The 17,461-nt window shown below is 34.2% G+C and overlaps 1 long non-coding RNA gene across 1 annotated transcript; it reads left to right on the plus strand.

The window, feature by feature from the left end:
- Positions 1 to 14,713: 14,713 nt before the first annotated feature.
- On the plus strand, positions 14,714 to 15,697 carry LOC124887003. The gene is made up of 2 exons (XR_007044419.1): positions 14,714 to 14,838; positions 15,413 to 15,697. It is a non-coding gene; the product is annotated as an uncharacterized LOC124887003 (long non-coding RNA).
- The last annotated feature ends 1,764 nt before the right edge of the window (positions 15,698 to 17,461 follow it).

Below are 17,461 nucleotides of genomic sequence, written 5' to 3' on the forward strand. Positions count from 1 at the left end.
TCTTCTTCTTCTTCTTCTTCTTCTTCTTCTTCTTCTTCTTCTTCTTCAATAAATTCCTCAATGTCCAAACCCATCTTCTTCTTTTTCTTTAATTACCAAAAAGAAAAACAAAATTAACGGAATCATATTCTTAACGGGAAGATGATATAAAATTAATACACCCAAGCAACAACTACATTCAAATTCAATGTCATCTTCTTCTTCTTTTTCTTCAGTTTCTTCAATATCCAAAACCATCTTCTTCTTTTTCTTCAATTTCCCAACGACCATAATGCCATCTTCTTCTTCCATTGTTGATATAAAACCAATACACCCAAACAACAACTTCATTCAAATTCAATGTCATATTCTTCTTCTTTTTCTCCAATAAGTTTTCTCCAATCTTTACAAGTCTCATCAAAAAAAAATTTTGATCGACTTTTTTTTTTAATTTTCAATGATTTTCAACAAAATAAGTAAAAATTTTTGAAAGTACAAGAACAGATTAATTTGAAAGTACATCAACAAGATGAATTGAATTTAGAAAGCAATAGTTCGACTGCGTTCTGTGAACCTTCTTCTCACTTCAACACGTCGATTCAACTTCTCTTTTTCTCTACAAAAACTACTATGGAAAAATCATTTTTGTCAACCACAAGAAGCAGTGGTTGTGAATTGAAAAAAAATGAAGAAGAAAGAAGATTGAGAGAGAAATAGAAAAAAAATTAAAAATGGGGTTGAAGGAGAGAGAATCTGTGTGGGGCTGGGTGCTGGGGTAGGGGTTTTAAAGAATAATTTTGGCTTTAGACGCGCCTTTTTTTCTTTTTAATTTAATTTCTTTTCCACGTTAGATCTAGGGTGTAAATAGTTTCACTTTTTTTTATAGTTTAGGTGTGTCATAGGTCACTAGTATAGTTTAGGTGTGACTTCGACTTTTCGAGTATAATTTGGGGTGGAAACGATGTCTTTTCCCTTCCTTTATTCGAACTATATATACATTTATATACATACATGATATTTAGCTAATTTAATTTTTTTGTTTGATTTTTCATCCAGTGTTCGATACTCACATTGAAGTCCGACTAATCCGAATTCACGCTGAGTAGGACTCATTCGAGGGTAGCGCTCCATATCAAAGAGCTAATTTAAATTGTTATTCGAGACAAAATACATACAATATCAAATGTTAATTTCAATCACGAATGTGGATTCATTTAGAATAGTACAATAATCTTTTCAATTTTACATTTTTTTCTTGTATCAACTTATTTTTTCAATAACAATATTACCCAGTAATATTACAAGTGAGATTTGAAAAAGGTTGTCTGTACACAAATTTACCTTTGCGGCGGAAAGGAGTTATTCTGATAGACCCTTATTCGACTCGAAAATCATGAAAGTATGGGAGGAAAAAAAAAGCCAACAAATAATAACGCAGGAAATATATATAGCAACAAATATTAATAATAAAAAGAAAAAAGAAAAGAAATAAAAAGAAAAGAAAGGAGAAAAAAGAGGAAGGAAAAATTAAAGAAAGAGGAAGAAACTATGCAATCTATCATATGATTAGAAGTACGACAATACTTGACTAACCTACTACCCTAATCCTCGGCCATCATGCATTCCTATCTAGGGTCAATGTCGTCAGCCGGTTGAAATTGTGACATATCCTCTCTAATCGCCTCTTCCTTGGTTCTTCTTCAGCATATCTCTACCTTTCCATCCTAATTCCTACTATAGAAAACCTCTCACACCACCTCACTGATACATCCTCGCACCTCCTCTTTACATGTACAAATTATATCAATTTTGCTTCCCTCATCTAGTCTGTCAAGGAGGCATCTCCAACCTTATCCCGTATAAGTTCATTCTCAATCATATCTCTCCCCGTAAAGATATACTACTCGATGTAGATCTAAATTAATTGTTCCAATTGTTTTTGAATATTATGTGATTAAATTTAGAAAAAATACTATATTTTATTTTTTTGTTTGACTATTTTTTTTTAATTTGTCAGGTTTGTTTTGCTTGAAAGTGTCAGCAGTCCACCTATGCAACACAACTATTGATTGTTATCTTTATTGTTATCTGTATCCCGGTGAATGTCCACCTTATCAATATTGTCACTGTCTTTAACAATATAAATATATTTTTCAAATATCTAAATACATATTTGAAAATTGTAAAACACTTAAGTACCAAGATAATTATATAAAATTTTCGAAGTGTTATAAAATAAGAAAGAATAAAGAAGAAGAGTAGAGAGAATAGAGAGAGTGATTCTTATTTCTTCTCTTGAGGGATGAGAGATCATAAGATTGTCAATACAATGAACAAAATCCCTCTATTTATAGGGGAAATTTACTCCTAGTCTGAGTAAAAGACAGATGCTTCAAATCCTAATAGATATTAAAGTAGATCTTGATAGATCTGAATAGACATTCACTATAATGTAAATACATTTATAACACTCCTCCTTGAATGTCTAGATAGATAATGTGCCTTGTTAAAACTTTACTAGAAAAAACCCAGTAGGAAAAAAAATCTAGTGAAAGAATTTCTAACAAAATGCATATCGGCTGCCTCATTAAAAACCTTACAAGGAAAACCCAGTGGGACAAAACCTCGTAAGGGAAAAAGAGTACAACGCGTATTAACTCCCTCTAATGAGAACATCCTTGAACATTTGCATCTTGATCTTGTGCAGCATCTTCTTGAAAGTTGCAATTGGAGAAGATTTGGTGAATAAATCAGTCACATTATCAGTTGAACGAATCTATTTGCACGTTTATATCATCATTCTTTTGTAGCTCATGTATGTAGAAAAGTTTTGGCAAAATGTGTTTCGTTCTATCTCCATTTATGAATCCTCCCTTAAGATGTGTTATGTATGCTGAATTATCTCTGTATAAAATTGTAGGTAGATTATCATCTTTCACACCATATTTTTGTCGAATGAGATGTATCATAGGCCTCAACCATACACATTCTCGGCTTGCTTCATGAATAACTATTATCTCAGCATGATTCGATGAAGTGGCTACGATAGACTGCTTTGTATATCTCCAAGACATGGTAGTACCACCACATATGAACACCTAGCTTATTTGAGACCGAGCTTTATGCGGTATATCGTGGACCTCAACCACACACATTATCGGTTTACTTCATGAATAGCTATATTCTCGCATGGTTCGATGAGATGGCTATGATAGACTGCTTTGTATATCTCCAAGATATGGCAGTATCCCCATATGTGAACACATTGCATGTTTGAGATCGAGATTTATGCGGGTTAGATAAGTACCCAACATCAGCATGACTAGTAAGATCGGGACTGCAAACTTTAGATTAAAATAAGCTCATGTATCTATCCCATTTCGATGTCTCCTAGTAGGAGTAGAAATATATCTTGCTAACATATTAACCAAAAAGGCTATAGGCCTTGTAGTATTTGCAAAGTACATGAGTGCATCAATTGCACTAAGATATGGTACTTCATAACCAATCTAATTCGACATATTTCGAATTTCAGCAAATAATCTATTGCTTTGAAAACTCTCCAAGAGTTCCAATGATTTTCAAGCTATAAGCTTATACAATATAAAGATTATAAATAAGTTTTCCAGAAACTTTTATATGCTTTAAACATTTTGAATCCTTAAAAGTTTTTCACATAAGTTTTATCAAGTGACAATATTCAACATTTCATGAGTGACATCTTCAAATATCTGGACTACAAATCAAATAAGTTTTATACTTACCAAGATGCATCCTTTCATGTCACTTGATAAATGTTTCTACGTCAGCATGTTTAAATTAACGTAGAATTAAGATCCTCGTAATCTTTCACAATATTACGCCAGTATTGTGTCAAAGATATTGATGATATATTATTTAGTATCGGTTCACAATGCGACATAACATTTTGAGATCTAATCACTTCATTATTTTCAGGTACATGGACCTCTCTTAAGGTTTCATGAAGTGTTATGTCGTAGGCTCTTCAAAAGCCCATTGCCTTCTTATTATGATTATTTGCACCTTATTCTTTTCAAGGATTATTTTATTTGGAACCGATTGGTCTATCAAGCTTCACGCATGCATAGACTTTATCCTTTAAGGACACAAAATAGGAGCACTTGCAGCTAAATATGAGATGCTTTCAACATTTGACTTGAATTATCTTTTGAATGAAGATCTGATGATAATTCCTAACATATTTCATAGCTGCTTATAATCTCCCCCTTATGTTAGGAAAACTAACATACATCCTCTACTTCTTTGAGGAATCCATCTTTGTGCAACATGATATATTCATTAATCGTATACCGCACATCAAAACTATTAGATAGAATAGTTGGTTCATGACCTTGAACCAATTGAAAGGGAAGAAATAATCATAATTTATTGGTCTAATGCATACACATGTTATTGTATGCAACATATCATATTTCAGACCAATACATGAAGCTTTGTTCTCATTAGCGATGGTTTAGCTATTTATCGAAGGCATTCAATGCCAAACCATCATCATGAGGATAACTTTCTTGATTGCACAATCTGAAAATTATGTTCTTAACTCAATTTTATTGAGCAAGCAACTTTATGAATGTCAAACTGCAGGTTGACAATGAATGTACATATGATCATCTTATTGATGCATTTTTTAAACATATCACATGATAGGTGAACGAGCCCTTTTTTACCTTTTATACTTTTCAGATTTTAAGGGATCCAATCCCAAAATTAGTTGGTCCAACCAACTTCTCATGAGAACAAGCAACATTAAAGTTCATGAAGAATTTTCGAATTCTTCAATATATGTTCAATAGTTTTGAGATGTCGGAATCGTTCATGTCAATTTATGAACTTTTACTCTAGTAAACTCCAAGTTTACCATGACATGTGTTTTTCTTTAGTAAATTTCAGATTTACTGTTACATGAATAGATTTCAGATTTACTACTTTTGAAGTAGATTTGAAAATAAATCTTCTCAGTTATTCTGCCTCATTCGGAGATGCGTTGTGATACCATCACAATCAAGTGCACATTTGCATTAATAAGCTTCTCATTCCCCAGGAATGAAATATAATCATGCCTTAAGCGTATCAAATTATGATAGCTACTACAAAATCAAATTGAGGCATACATATGATGTAGAAATTTTTTTTTCTAACATATCTTATGATCATAATATGCATGTGAAAATATCATCACTTTTGATGATCATTATCATATTGTCCCTTCATACGTATATTCGTCCATTCAATCGATTGTCTTCTTTTAGACATATTATGCACTGCAACCATATACACCTCAAGAATGAAGTAAGTTGTCATATTTCAGACTTATCATATATTGCTACCACATTCACTTCATGGAGTGGAGAATATTCGATGGGTCGAATTTCATGACTTTTCACCAAACACCCATTATTTTGCCTTAGCCATCATAATAATATCAATATGGTGCATTAAAATTCAAATTCAATGTCTTATCCATATAAAGGCGTCTTAGGCTATAAATCATTGGGACTTAAATCCAATATTTTAGCATCATGGTGCATCACGACTTTAAGTCGATGTGTTATGAAATTTAAATCCACCATCTTACCCTCAATCAATAACATAATACAACAAATAAATATTCAAAAGTTAGTCACTAAAAAAAGTTCACAATCTTTGTTTTACAAATGAAAGAATACATCAAAATATTCTAAAACTAAGATCGAGAATTCTAACTTGATAAATCAAGATGATAACACAGTTTTTTTTAGCAAAACGTGCATACAACAAGAAATTATCTATAATAGCATTCTTGTCAATTATAACTTCTCCTATATTATATAGTATAATTTTATTACTGTAAGTGAACAAATTATTAGAATGAACATTGGTATTTGTGAAAAAGAATGAAATATAAATTGTTGCATGCAAACAGTTTTCATTCTAGTTCATGCTATAATCAATTAGTTGCAGTTTGACCGATGATCATAGTCATATAAAATTTGGCTATACAACTGATTCATAGTTTTAACAAGGCAAGAGTTATATTGAAACGTATTACCTGATTTACTAGCGAAAGATTTTCTCCATCTAGTCAGTAGGCTAAAGCTCGTGTTGATAACGTGTTATAAAATAAGAAAGAATAAAAAAAAAGAGTAGAGAAAATATAGAGAGTGATTCTTATTTCTTATCTTGAGGGATGAGAGATCATAAGATTGTCAATACAATGAACAAAACCCCTCTATTTATAGAAAAAATTTACTCCTAGTCTGAGTAAAAGACAGATGTTTCAAATCCTAATAGTTATCAAAGTAGATCTTGATAGACATTCACTATAATGTAAATACATTTATAACACAAAGTATATAGTGGTTATTAATTATTACATATGTATTGAATCTTTAAAGATTTTATTCATGATATTGAGTTTACACGTTGGATGATAAAATTATAAATTGAATATCTTTTGTTTGAGTTATTCATACATGTGTATGTATGTACATAATAATTAATTGATTTTGATTGTAAGTTGAGATAAAACATATAAAAATCGTATCGCAATTTTAAGCATGAATGTAACTTCATTTAACATGATATAATATCATCGATTGAGAGAAATATTAAAAGTATTCTATAAGTAGGTGAAATATTTAAAAATAAAAATTAAAAACTTAACCTGATAGAATGTGTCAGAACCTTTTTACACTTATTTTGATAAATAAAAGTTAAAAATTTAAATTCATCAAAATTAATAGAAAACAACATGAATTAAAGTAGAGTTTTAACATTCCATTGAGGGAAAAGTCTCTATTTCTATCGATTGAGTGATCAGTTGCTTAGATTTTTAATATCTTGAAATAGCAGGAAAAGAAAATTAAATCATATCTTAATATCAAATTAATCAGTCAAATGAAATATGTAATTATGTATGAAAAGTTTATCTAATATCACTCAATTACATATAGCATCATTATCATAATATATAGTGTTCCTTATTTTTTTTTGGCAGAAAAAGGATAGCTAATATTAATTAAATATGTTAGCAAAAACCAGTAGTACCAGTAGCCACATCCCAGCATACTAGGTTAATAGAGTTTGAAGTAGAAGTTCTTAGGTAAGTCGTCCCTATAGAGTCCTCATGAAGCTGTTGAGCTAATGGGGAAGGTGGATTAGACAAAATAACAAGTACATTAAAGTTCGACTGGCCATGTCCCATTTTTGCCAATGCATTTGCAATTTTGTTCTGCTCTCTAAAGATGTGGACTGGTGGAGGGTCCTGAGGCATCTAAATGAAAGACCGGCATTCACAAAGTAAATTATGATATAGGGAGTCAATTTTGGTCAAAAGCTGAATGGTGGCAAGGGAGTCAATTTTAATGCACAGTATCTTAATATCATTTGTTACAACCATAGCTAAGGCTCTTCGAAAACCCATTATTTTAGCTTGCACTGAGGTTGCATGGGGGATTTTTTTCATAGAATCCCATCACCCAGTTACCCTCATGATCTCTGATTACATCACCAAGGCCTGCAATTCCCAGTTGTCCTTAACAAAACCCATCCATGTTGAAGGTAAAAGTATTAGGAAAAGGGGGTTCCCATCTTAAGTGTAATTGAGTCTTCTCCTTGTAGTTGGGGTGTTTTTATATCAGAAGACTGTATTCAATAGCATGACTGATGAGAGTGTCTGCAGGTATTTCCATTTTCCTGCTATTAAAATGGTTATTGTTTCTAGCAAGCCAAATTGACCACAGGCTGTGGGGGATGATGGTATCCCAGTTGGTGTAAGGATTAAAGGCCTTACATTTAATATCGATCCATAATTTAGTCCAGTTTGCATTGGTCAACTGGTTAATGAGTTGAACAATTTGCACTCCAGATGTGGCTTGCATTTTCTCCCAAAATTGGATAGCATTGGTGCATTTAAACAAGATATGAAAGGTGGTTTCTACTTCTTGCTCATAAAAGTGGCATTGAGGGTTGACATCCATCCCAATACGGTTGAAGTAGGCATTAGTAGAGAGTCTGTCAAGAGTGAGAAGCCAGAGGAAGGTTTTAATTTTGTTGGGAGCATTAGCCTTCCAGATGGCCTTGAATTAACTGCTTGTGTCCTAGGAATTTGCTAGCACCTCATAGATGTTTCCAGTAGTGAACATCCCATTGCTGGTTAATTTTCAATAAGGATGGTCATCTCTGACTGAGGTTGGAGGGGGCAGTGTTGGCTGCAATTAGGCTAGTAATAAACTCAAGTAGGTGAAAGGACAGATTGCTCAAGTCCCAGGTTTTATTGGATGTGGCTCCTACTATCTTTAGTGTTTCCTCTTGAGGAGTTAACGAACCCTGGATCAGGTTCCTGATGGAATTTGAATGGGGTATTCAGGTATCATGAAAGAAGCTTGCCTTGTTTCCATTATGAATGAACCAGGCAAAACCTTTAGAGCAAGTGTTCCAGCCATTGAGGATATTTTTTCAGAGGGTTGAAACAACTCTCCCATTAACAACATTTTTTTCATCATAGTATTTAGAGATGAGGGTTATTTCCCAAAGGGAATTGGGGTTCTTAAAGCGCCTCCAGGCAAGGCTGGCATGCATTGCTTTATTTCTGCAGTCATTTTTTTGAAGTCCCAGACCTCCCTGACTTTTCTTGGTAGTGAGGCATTCCTAGCTGACAAGATGGAGCCTTTTTTTGTTGGCACTGTTCCCACACAAAGTCCCTTTGGATTTTATTTATGGCTTTCGTGGTTTTTTGGGGTAGCTTGATGTATTGCATCAAACGAGTAGGAATGCTATTCAAGGTTGATTTGGTGAGGACAGTCCTACCAGTCATGTCCAATATACTAACTTTCCAACCTGCCATTTTTTTATTCATGGAGTCCAGGATGAATTGAAAGTCCACATGAGTAGGCTTGTAAGAGAAGATGGGAAATCCCAGGTATTTCCCAAATTATTCCCCAATGCTTATGTTTAGAATGTTGGAACATTCTTCAACCTTGGAGTTAGAGCAATTCTTTGAAAAGATAATTTTAGACTTGGAATTGTTCATCTTTTGGCCAGAGTTAACTCTGAACTCATTGAGGATTCTGAGAATAAATCTACAACTTTCGGTGTTAGCTTGACAAAAAGGGTAAGATCATCCGCAAAAAAAGGTGAGACAATTTGGGACCATTCTTGGAGATTTTTGTAGGTTCTCAATCCTTTTGATTGACTGTCTGATTGATGTTCTTGAATAGTCTCTCCATTCAAATGATGAACAAGTAAGGTGAGATGGGGTCTCTTTGCCTTATACCCCTGGTTTGTTTAAAGAAGGGGGAGGGGTTGCCATTGATCAGGATGGAAATTGAAGAGGAGGTAACAAAAGACATAATCAAATCAACCAGGCTTTGAGAAAAATTGAAGAGTACAAGAGTTTCATGAATGAAGGCCCACTCAATCCTATCAAAAGCTTTTTCGAGATCAATTTTTAGGATAATATTGGTATTTCAACCTTTCATTCTCCTGAAGTGGTTGATATATTCCTGGACAATGATTGTATTGTCAACGGCCCTTTTATTGGTCAAAAAACTAGATTGAGTTGGAATAACTAGTTGATCTAGGTAGGGTTTGATCCTATTAACAATGATCTTGGTAATGATCTTATAGGTGAAGTTACATAGGCTAATGAGCCTAAAATTCCTAATGCTGCTAGCATTAGGGGATTTGGGGATAGGACACATATAAGTATAATTGGCATCCTTAGGCATGTGCTTATCCTTGAAGACCTTTCTACAGAAGTCTATGATTTTGCTACCAACAGAGCTCCAGTACTTCTGGTAGAAAAGGGGGTGGAGTCCATCAAGGCTTGGAGCTTTCTTAGGGTGGAAATACTTGAGGGCACTAATGATCTCACTATCTCTCAAAGGGGCCTCTAGGTTGGTTTTAGCTTCCTCAAATAGAAAAGGAGGATTAGGGGACCAAAAGATAGATCTCTCAGATTGGCACTGCTCAGTGGTGTAAAGGGTGTCAAAAAAAGAGAAGATATGGTCAGTAATTTTTTTATCTCCCTGAATTAAGTTTCCAACATCATCTTTAAGGAGGAGAATTTTGTTTCTTCTTCTCCTGGTAAGGGTAGAGGTTTGGAAGAACTCAGTGTTGGCATCTCCTTGTGAGAGCCAGTTGATTCTGGACTTGGTTTTTCAGAATTCTTCCTTACACTGGAGGGTAGAATTATAATCAGCTAAGAGTTCACTCTCCAAGTTATGAAGAAAAGAACTATGAAGGTAGTGTTGAGATCTTTAGATGCCATCCAGTTTGGCAAAAATTCTTTTGAATCTTTTGAAAATGTTGCCAAAGACTCTAGAGTTTCAGTCCTTGACTTTTTCTTAGAAATGGGCAATAGTAGGGAGGAGAGTGGTGAGGTTATGCAAACATTGATCAATAAGGTCTTGAAAAGAGTAATGGTTACACCACATGGTTTCAAATCTAAACGGCCTGTGAGATTGGTGAGGATTGCTACCCATAATATCAATAAGCATGGGGTAATGATCAAATTTGGTTCTTGGTAAGTGTGTGACAGTGACCTCGGGGTATTGTGTGATGCAGAGGTTATTTACCAGACACCTATCAAGTCTTTGCAGAATGAGGTAGCCCCTATTTCTATAATGTTTATTGGTCCCAGTAAACTTGCTTCCCCTGTACCCTAGGTCAATCATATTACATTGGTTAAAGGCACTGTCTGAACTTATTTACCTTATTTAAATTTATGGGGGCACCACTCATTTTTCTGAAGCCTGCAAGATATCATTGAAGTCTCTTCCCATCAGCCACCTTTCCTTGAAGTTGTGGGATATGTTACAAAGTTCATCCCATAACTGGTTGCGAGTTATTAAATTAGGACTAACATAAATAGCCTAAAAAATCTAGGAGGGTTGATCAGGACTTGCCTTTATTATGACATAATTACCTTGAGAAGAGGTGATTAAATTCTCCAAGTTGAGGGATTCTTCCTTCCACATCACAGCTATGCCCTCCATCAAACCAACAACACGCGACTGAGTGAATAGATCAAAGCCAAAAGCATCACAAAGGGGCTTGAGGTCTTTCATTTTAGTTTGTAATAGGACGAGCATGATGGGTTTGTGGGTGTTCACTATGTTTAGGCATTGTCGCCTAAAGCTAGCACTATTTGCCCCCCTTGTGTTTCAGATTATGAATTTCATCATGTCCAGTTTGTTGGTTTGTTGAAGCACTGCACTTTTCCATTTTTTGTTAGTTGGCACCTGTGGGCTCAGTATCACTGTTGCCGCTATCTTGCTAGTTATATTCTTCACCATCAGAGTGAAGGTATTCATTTTCACTGGAAAGTGAGCTATAATAACTGAGTTGAAGGGCTCGTTGAAGTTTTTGTGAAGGGTCCTTCCCAGCAAGAAGAATTCTGGATTTGGATCCCCAAATGAGTTTAGGAAGCACTCCATTTCCTGGTTGCTCTATTTAAGGGATTCGAGTATGGAGTTGTTTTGCTCACCTTGGACTCCTTCCCCTTGAACCACTAACATTGGTAGTGGCATGGAGGTGGTTGGGGTCCATTGAGTGAAGATTGGCGACTGGTTGGCCTTGAGATATGGTGAGGTTGGAAAGAAGATTAGAGTTTGAAACATGGTCTGCATCAATGAGTTCAGATTTTTCGTTGAGTCTACATTTTGAAACGGAGGTAGCTGAGTTACTAGCGTGATCTGTTGCCAAAGCTCCGATCCTATTTGCTTGACTGCATGGTTCGTGATTGCTTGCGTTATCTGGGCTAAGTAGGCAGGGTCGTTGATCAGAAGGATCACTGGTTGAGTGCCTATGTTCAGTTATAGTTGTATCTATTTCCCTTCTAGTGTCATCTCCAACCACGACGTTTAATGCCGATTCGGTTGGGTTGGAGAGATGACATAGTAGAGAGGTTCGATCATAGTTGTTTGTGATTTTGAAAGGTTTTCCATCTGAGGTATTTTGGTGTCCAGGGAGTGCAATGAAAGTGGTGGAAATGTGATTTTCCGATCATGTCTGGGTAGTTAATGGGGGCTTAGCTGAGAAGTTAATAGATGTAACTGTTGGGGTCACTTCAGCCTCCCTAGTATGATGATTACCTATATGGGGGATGGAACTGACGTTTCTTGGAGAGATAGCCATGGAACTCTCCATAAGCTTCCCCGAAGGAGTGGGGTGGATGGGAAACACATTAATTATTTTGGTATTAGAAGTGTTGCCGCCAGTCTCATTAATAATGATAGGAATGACAACTTTGTCTTTATTGTATTTTTGGCTAGTATAATTTCCATTACTGTTATTATTAATATATTTTTTTGTTAAAAGAGGATTGGTTATTGGGCTTGTGGATTGTGTGTGCCCAGTTAAAAGGGCCCTGATTTTCTTATTGGGGATAGGCCCATTACCTGGGACGGTATTAAGGGAAAGACTAGACTTTTGTCCGTCGATATCCATGGGATTGAGATGAGATTTGGGGTATGTACCTGGCTCTCCTTCATCGGATGGTACCTGTGGACGTACTTTCTGCTAGGTTGGTTGTTCCTATGTTTTTTTGAGCATTTATTTCCTTTTTGGGAACATTACTAGTTGTCATTCTTCCCCTCCTCCTTCATTCTCCTTCGTAGTTGGGAGTTGAGAAGCACTGGTATGTGGTGGGTCTGGTGGCTTGACTTGAGTGCAATATTTTGCTATATGTCCAATTCTACCACATGCAGTGCATAGCACCCCTTCTCCTTCATTTACCACCTTTTGTGTGTGTGTTCCAATTGTAACTTTCGTTTTAACTGAAACTTCCAATGGAATTTGTATGCAGATTCTAGCATATCTTTCCTTGAGAGTGGCTGAAGTGCATGTATCTATCTTAAGCAATTACCTTAGTTTTCTCTTAATTTTTTCCAAGATGAATCTATCATAAAACTCAGTAGGTAGTTGTGGAAGCCTCATCCAAATTGCCGTATGTGTTAACTTAGCTTTCTCTGGGACAAAATTTGATTCCCATATTTTGACGGATAAGAAGTTGCCAGTGACGAACCATGGGCCCCCATGTAGTATCTTCTGGGTACTTTCCAACTTGCCAAATTTCGCTGTGTAATTTAAAAGTCATGACCGAGATCGATGAGAGATAGGGGCTCTGTGATCTTCCACATTTCTTGCAACTTGTTTTTGAGATATGCATGGGCTAATTTTTTTCCCAAACAGTTTGATTATTACAGAATGTTGTCATGGTTGGTAGATGCAAATCTTTTCTTCCTCCGTTAATAGTATCGCTTCATCATCTGGGTTGACATCTTGCTCATCAGATTCGAGTAGTTTACCATAGTAAAGATTGATGTCCGAATTTTTGTTTAGTAGACGTCTTTGAAGCTAGTTCTAGGACTCTTTACTGATAAAATTACATCTTCTTCCATGTTTGTCGGTAGATCCGGTGGTTCTGAGGGATCTGGTGGTAATTGGGGGGTGGGGTAACTGAGATCTGCCGTGGGTCGGACATTATCTACAGAGTGTAGTAGTTGTTTCTATAATTTCACTCTACCTAATCAGCCCTTAATTTTGTTTAAAATGACTATGGTGTTCCTTGTTGAGTCTATTTGTTAGTTAGAAACACTACGAATTGCAACCTTAGAAGAGGAAGCAACAATTGACCTCTAATAATAAGTAGATGGAGCATGCTAATTAATTCATATTTTGCATTCATTTTTACTGATCTGAAGCATATATAAATTATGAATTTTTTAGAGCATGTCAGGCCGCGACAGTGAGCAAAAAAAGTAGACAAAGAAGAGCAGACAAAGAAATTATAGTAGAGTCTTCACTTAGTCAATGAGAGAACTCCCTTCACAACTCTTTTTTTTTTGTAGTTTTAGTAAAAAAAGGGAAGGATTAAGGACTTATATCGTGTGAGATATCGCATTGTTCGAGAAATCCTAAATGCCTAAAAGTTTGTATCTTATAACCTAAAAAAGGAATAAATAAATAAATTTCAACAAAATGTATTTCTTGTATAACGTCAGCTTGTAGGATGATATTAAATTCACTTTTCATATGTACAGGAGTTCAATAGGTCACCGAATTAATTTGAATGTGAAGTCAACCTTTTGGGAAAACTTGAAGATGCATTTGTTATCTTTCTCTATTTTTATTGTATTTGTTATCTTTCTCTATTTTTATACTACCTTAATATAACATGACTACATAAAATTTATTATATTCAAAGGGTAATATGATAAAATTACCTCTATCATTTAGTGTTTCTTAGTCCTGTGTCAATAGGAAAGTAGACAAGTAAAGATGGACGAAGAAAGTATAACATGGCTACATAAAGTTATACTAGCAGTGAAATTTAGAGTTCAAAATATCATTAATAAAGTAAATTTGATAATATACACCTCTAATTTGAAACTTTTTAATGAATATATCAGATCAACATTGACCAAACAATATAAAATAAAGGGAATAGTATATTCAAGCTAAAATCTAAAGTAATTATTTTCGTTATTACTTAGTATTTTGTACAAAACTTGGTCAAATATGCATTCAATCTGATTTATTTCAATTTGCTTATTTTATATTCCAACTAGCTAAATAACATCAAAAATGGTCCAACACAATAAATGTTTTCACACATAAATCTCACATTAATCAGATTTATTTTCCCCTACAAGTGTATATATAAACACCTTGAAAAGTAAAACTTGATTCAAGTAAATTAAAATAAAAACTTGATTCAAGTAAATTAAAATAAAAACTCAATAGAAAAACTTGTGTTGTATTTGAAGAGATGGCTAAAGTTTGTTTTGCAACATTGTTCTTGGTTTATGTCATTCTAATTGCAATTGTTGGAGTGTAATTAATCTCCATTCTCAATTATTTGTGTCTAATTAATTTCTATATTTCCTTCTTAGCGTAAAATTCTATCCTTTTTTGGGGTGGGGTGGGGGGTGGGGGGTGGGGGCAGGGAAGGTTCTTAGATGTTAGAAGAAACACTATACAAGTTAATTATTTTTATTACTGGTGAAATGTCTTGAGATCTATTCATCATTAATAAGAGATTTTAGGTTCGAAAAACCCAAAAATAAAGAATTATGCGATAGGAAGGTTTAGTGGCGGGCCCATATAGATAAAAAAGGGTTAATTGAACCATTCATTAGAAAATTATAATACATATATAAGAAAAAGCTATATTACGTATATAGGTAATAAAGGATATTAAATTTCAAACATTATTATCAGAAAATTCTGGGTCCATCACTGGCGAGAACACTTATCCGACCAATATAATGAGCCTACTTGATGTAGATCTGGATTTATTGTGCCAATGATTTTGGATATAAGATATGATGAAAAATAAAATTATTTTTTTCCTTTTAATTTGGCAAGATTTTTTTTAAAATAATTTATTTTATAAATGATTTTGCAGGTTTGTTTTGCATGGAAGTTGCAGCTGAAGTATGCAACAAGCGTTCAGATTGTTATTATCATTGTTATCCATTTACTTGGGCTGCTAGGTGCAAAGATGGAGAATGTTACTGCAATTAGGGATATGAAATTTGTATTCAAATTTCTTCGAATCGATTATATGAAACTCTAAAGCACTTATATGTGCCAACAAAATTAAATTAAGGTTTCAAAGTATTGGTTATTATACATGCATGTTCTTGAATATATGTTGAATAATAACAGGGAAAAGACATAATTTTCCGTATGAACTTGTCGCTAAAATTTACTTTAGCACTTTAACTTTATTGGTAATTATTTACCCTCCTAAACAACTTTCGCATGATTTTTATACCACTCTGAAAATATAATTCTACTCTCACAATGGAGAATGTAATACACTCGCTCCCAAGTCAGCGCCACATCAATGTCACGAAAGACACACACGAAAAAAAAAAAATTCATACACATATATAGTTAAAAAAAAATCTTTTTCACCCCCAAGCTTTCTTCTTCGCCCCACACAATCCCCGCCAACTGCTATACCCCCCCTCCCCCCAAAACCATTTTCTTTCTTGTTCAGCCCCCCTCCTCATGAACCCCACCCCACCCAAACTCCTTCCTTTAATCTGCAAACACTTCCTCGCCTCCTCCCCCCTCCCCCAATCATTCTTTTTTCTTCAACTCTTTTCCTTTTTTTTTGTTTTAATTTTAGATTTAAATCTTTAAAATTTATTTTTCAAAAAATTATAATTGTAATATCAAAGAATTTCACTTTGAAGATAAAAGAAATTATAAATAAAAAATATGTTGAATTTTTGTTTCATAAAAATAAAGAATTTATTTGATTGAAGATTTTTGGTGGATAAAAATGAAAAATGAAAAGAAATAGAGGAAGGAGAAGACATGAGGGTGGTGAGGTATGGGGAAGAAGAAGACATGGAGTGATGGGGTATAAGGGAGAAGAAGACATGGGGTGGTGGGGTGTGAGGAAGAAGAAAAAAAAATAATGACCAAAAATTTTAAAGTGCGGCTCACTTAATTTTTTTTATTGAAACGCGCTTTAATATTTTTGTCATATCAATCATTAAGTGGGTAATATAATTCATTTAAAAGCTATTTAGAGGGAAAAATAATTACTCATAAAGTTAAAGTGAGTTTTGGAGAAAGTTTAGGAGGATATTTATGCCTTTTCGCAATAATAACGTATAAATTGAATTCCTTTTATTCAAACTATATATCTATAATCTATAATTTATAATATATTAAAAGTGTGAACACCCTTAAAAATGTGATTTGAACTTTTTGCCCTTCATTAAAACAATCCACAATAGACAAAATAGTCTTTTCACCTTTTTCCTCAAATTATTGTCATTAAATTATTATAATAATATTTAAGACTTCAAGATTAATGAGAATTAAGAAATATTATTTAATAAGGAAACAGATTATTGAGTACAAATCAAATACTATTTAGGAAAAGTGGCGTGGAATCCAAAATCAAAGTATAAAAATTTTACATGCACTAGAACTTTTTAACTCACAAATCTAAAAGGCTAAAGCCATTGGTGGCCCCCTAAATTTGGCACGAACTTTCACTTAGGCACCTCAAATGAACGTTGTTCACTTTTAACACATCAAGTAGCCACAAAGTGTGTCACTTTGACACTTTTGCTGAATCAGCAAAGAGAGTGTGTTGCACTCGCTGCCAACGTGGACAAAACGATCAATTGATTTGTGTCAACTCATTTAAATTGTCACATCATTATTTATATTCACAATTAATTTTTTTAAAAAATAAAAGGCCAAAATACATGATTATTAATAATTATCCAACTTATTAATATATATACACATAATTAAATTAAAGGAACCAATTAATTACTGACATGTGACATTTAAAAAAATAATTATAAAATTATCAACCCAACCCCCACTCCACCCTACCACCCTCAAACTCCAAAGTCATCTTCTCCATCACCACCCATCCCCCCAGCACCCCCAAGTTATCTTCTCTACATGGCATCCCCCC

Source organism: Capsicum annuum, chromosome 9 (assembly GCF_002878395.1).
Source record: "Capsicum annuum cultivar UCD-10X-F1 chromosome 9, UCD10Xv1.1, whole genome shotgun sequence".
NCBI classification, from domain to species: Eukaryota; Viridiplantae; Streptophyta; class Magnoliopsida; order Solanales; family Solanaceae; genus Capsicum; species Capsicum annuum.